The sequence below is a fragment of the Ahaetulla prasina genome, chromosome 1 (genome assembly GCF_028640845.1).
Source record: "Ahaetulla prasina isolate Xishuangbanna chromosome 1, ASM2864084v1, whole genome shotgun sequence".
In the NCBI taxonomy this organism is placed as follows: Eukaryota; Metazoa; Chordata; class Lepidosauria; order Squamata; family Colubridae; genus Ahaetulla; species Ahaetulla prasina.
In genome coordinates, this window is record NC_080539.1 from 90342570 (window position 1) to 90346889 (window position 4320).

Sequence of the window (4320 nt, forward strand, 5' to 3'; positions counted from 1 at the left end):
TAATGAGTTCATTGAGGCAAAGACATTCTTCTAACATTCTGAATCTTTTCTTCCTTGACTTTTGTAACAAGACTGAGATGCCGTTTATGAAGTAAACCACAGAGGTGCTTTTTCAAAAGGCAACTGGATTTTATTTTTCCCCGAAGATGTTTTGCTCCTCATCCAAAAAACTACTTCAGTTTTGACTGAATGGTGGAGAATGGAAGGCTTTATATTCCTTGCAGTCATCTGGTTGTTCACACTCATTCTGAGAATCACTTGGAGGTTTATTTGTGCCCTGTCACCTGAATAGTGCAAATGAATGTGGAATCTTCTTGGAAATGCTGAAAGGACTGTTGTAAACAGGAGAGAGGTAGTGTCATATCCTTCCCACTCTGATAAACCGCCAAATGGCCTCAACAGTTCTCATATAGAGTGCTAACAACCAGATAATTGCAAGGAATATAAATCCTTCCATTTTCCACCATTCAGTGAGTACTGAAGAAGCTTCTTGGATGAGGAGCCAAATGTCTTCAAGGAAAAACAAAATCCAGTTGCCTTTTGAAACAGTAACTTTGGGATCATTATGACCTGGATGACTGAGTGGCTCCATAGACATTTATGAGATAAGCTGCTAAGAACTTCCTCTCCATTTATATTTAAAGTTCTTCCCAGTTTAGCCTCTCCTTGCTCTCTCACTGTTATTTATTAAGTTCATAGTACCAGCAAAATTCATGGTAAATCCCTATGTATCGTTAAGTGACCTCCTTAGAAGTTTTCTGAAGAGAAAATCCATGCAATCTTTAAGATAAGACATGTATTATATAGTCAAAGGTGAGCATATATATAAGAAAGAAATAGCATGACTTTCATTTTATAATCCGAATCACGTTTTTAATTTGCCACTCCTGTCTTTCTAAATCCAAATGACCTAGAAATAAGCCCCATCAAGCTTAATATGATCGCAGCCCTGAACCATACGCTACATGTTTTAGCCCCATCCTTCCCTAATCAGGTGACTTCTATGTGTGGGTCTGCGGTTCCCAGAGCCCCACCATGTATGGGGGGGGGGGAAATCAGGGAATTAGCTACTTTAGAGTCTTATATTCACCCATCACTTATTGTATATCTCTTACTCTATTTTTCCTTTTAAAATTTACATGACAAAGCAAATGTAGATCAAAAGGAATATAGAAACCGTAGCTCTTGCCCAATGCTTGTGCCTCATGGATTCTAATTTTAAGTGAACCTTTCAATTTAGGAGGGGAAAGAGAGAAGAATGAAATGGGAACAGCAAATTACTTTTTAGTGTCTGTTTATATTGCCTCATAAGAGCATGCCGGTGTTTTTTAAGCCAGCAAAAGAGGAGGTAGAAGAGAGGAGCTTTTGTATCCATGGTCTGCTGGGTGCTAATTCGACACGGCAATAAGATGAAAGTTGGTCTCCTGCTAGTTTTAACATCAGAGGATTGGAATGTGGCCTATTTAGCATAAAAGTCAAACAATTCGCTGGCAATAGATTGCTTTTCACTTCTAGATCTGCTAAATAAATAGAAAACTAATTAACAGTGAGGTATGGCAGATATAGCAGGTTTTAAATTCATTACAGCACTGGCTAACGACTGCAAGAATCAAGAAGTAATACTTTGTCTGATGATTCTTCCTTTGCCAGGAGATAGAGTAAAAATGTGGTCGAGGCAAGAATTCAGAAGTTCCTTCTACTTTCCTCACAGTTGCTCTTTACATAAACCATTAAAAATAGCTATTCAGAGCCCAGATATGTTTCATATTTTACTGTCCACTAAATTCTTTAGATTGTAGTGTTTCTTGCAGTACACGTACTGTACATCTGTTCTCTCTTTAGTTTTATCAAATATGTTTTGGGGTATTTTAGGTTTTTTTCCCCCTGCAAGTTCTATCAAGATAAGATAGCTAGATAGCTAGAAAAACAGACAGACAGACAGACAGACACATGCACACTCGTTCTCCTGATAATGACCACATCCTTATCCTCTGCAGGAAATAAAGATTTCCAATAATATACCATATATAAAAAGTGGAAGTGATATGGACAGTCATTCCCTCTTACACACATTTAACTAGCTGGAATGTCAGTCTCCAGATTTGCATAACCAGATTTGGCAGTATTAATTAACAATAAAAACAGTGTTTCCTCTTGTAAGTGTCAGTAAGAAAATTATGTTACTGAGGTCACGGGAGTCATATGATTTTGCTTTTGGGTGCATAATTAATAACATAAAATTCCACATCAGGAAAAGAAGCTTAGGGGGTTCCTGACGCAGAAACCCACTGTTACTAAGATGGTGTAAGAATCCTATGTGGAGAAATGTAGAAGGGATGTATGTGTGTCGTGTCCCAGAAATTTTGTGGGACAGGTTTCATTGATATGCAAGAAACACCAGAGCCATTTTAGATATTGGGTCCTAGGAATATTTTTGCCACACTTCGCAAAACAGCATTTCAAGTACCCATTATAAAAGCAAAGTGCTGTACATAAATATGCATGAAAGATTATTATTGCCATGAGATGATACTTAAAAGGGTCAAGTGTCTCTTATTCGTTTACTTGCTGAAAGACAGAAAAGTGAGTGCTCTACATCCTTTGACACAAACCATTTAGATTTATTTTACTAACTGCAATTTAGTTTTTCACAAGATGTTCACATATGCCCATGGAGCACTTTTCCATCCACTGTTCCATCCCAGGGTTCCAGGCTTGATTAAATAAAAATAAGGCCCCAGATCTTGAGTTAAATTGTGTAATCCAGAGGGGGTAAAATGAATAGGTGTTGGTTGTTGTTTTTTTAAAAAAAATCTGGCTGGAAAACAACTGTTCCTCGCATTTACTATCAATCTTATCTCTGTCATGACTATTCTGACTGCATGGAGTTTTACCCCAACCCATCATGGGTCTAGTTCAAATTAACCCTTGCGCTCCTCTCTCTTTTTATATTTCAAATTATTGTATGTTCTTGCATTCCCCCTTTTTTTTTAATTTGAATTTATATCCCGCCCTTCTCCGAAGACTCAGGGCGGCTTACACAGTGTTAAGCAATAGTCTTCATTCTTTTGTATATTATATACAAAGTCAACTTTTATTGCCCCCAACAATCTGGGTCCTCATTTTACCTACCTTATAAAGGATGGAAGGCTGAGTCAACCTTGGGCCTGGTGGGACTTGAACTTGCAGTAATTGCAAGCAGCTGTGTTAATAACAGACAGACTTAGTCTGCTGAGCCACCAGAGGCCCTTTCTTTATATTGGAAAATGTGACTCTCTGTCTAGTGTACAGGTTGTCCTTGACCTACAACAGTTTGTTTAATGACCATTAGAAGTTACATCGGTACTGAAAAAAGAGACTTATTTTTCACATTTATGACCATTGTCATAAGTCCACGTGATTGACATTCGGATGCTTGACAATTGACTCACATTTATAATGGTTTCAGTGTCCTGGAGTCATGTGATCCTCTTTTGTGACCTTCTGACAAGCAAAGGCTCAGACTTTCTCAGTGACTTCCTCTGCAACATCTGTAAATAAGGATATGCAGATCAAAAAAGTTCACTTTGATAACCATATCAGTAAGGCAGAATTCCAGCATGTCTGTGTTTTTCTTAGTATTATTCAATTAACAGTAAAATCTATATCTCAGAACTTCCTTAATTGCTCGACGTACAAAGTTGTTCTCTTCCTCAATTCATGTTGCTGTTGACTGCCTTTTTTTTTAAATGCCTGTTTCCTGGATGAGACTCTTACATTAATTTCCCGGATGCACAGTTTTGAATATATCTTTCCCCATATGTGTATGTGTTTTTACATTTCGTGTGTAATCCTGCTCCTATTTATATCCAACATCTTTTAGAAAAGTATATAGTATCTCAGTTGCGCTTTTGCAGATTGTTGTTCATAGGTAAGTTGTCTCTAATAGTTCTTTGATTAATTTTAGATTATTAGGACAAACAGGCAGAAGGCTAGCAGAGTGCATCCATGAACACCAACTAATAGTCAAAAGACCTGATGAAAACTCCTTAATTTCTAACACCTGGGCACACTTAATCATTGTTTTACCTGGGAAACCATGAGCATTCTAGACTAAGCCAAGTCCAAAAATGTTAGAGAACTCCTGGAAGCCTGGCACTCAGACAAATCAGCCATCAACAGGCATATAAAGATAAACAATAGCAATAGCATTTAGGCTTACATACCCCCAGAGGTGGAATTCAGATGGTTCAGACCGGTTCAAGAGAACCGGTAGTGCCGACGATCAGTTGGTCCCACCCACACGCCCACGCTCTACCTTGTCCTTTATTTCCTGCTTTT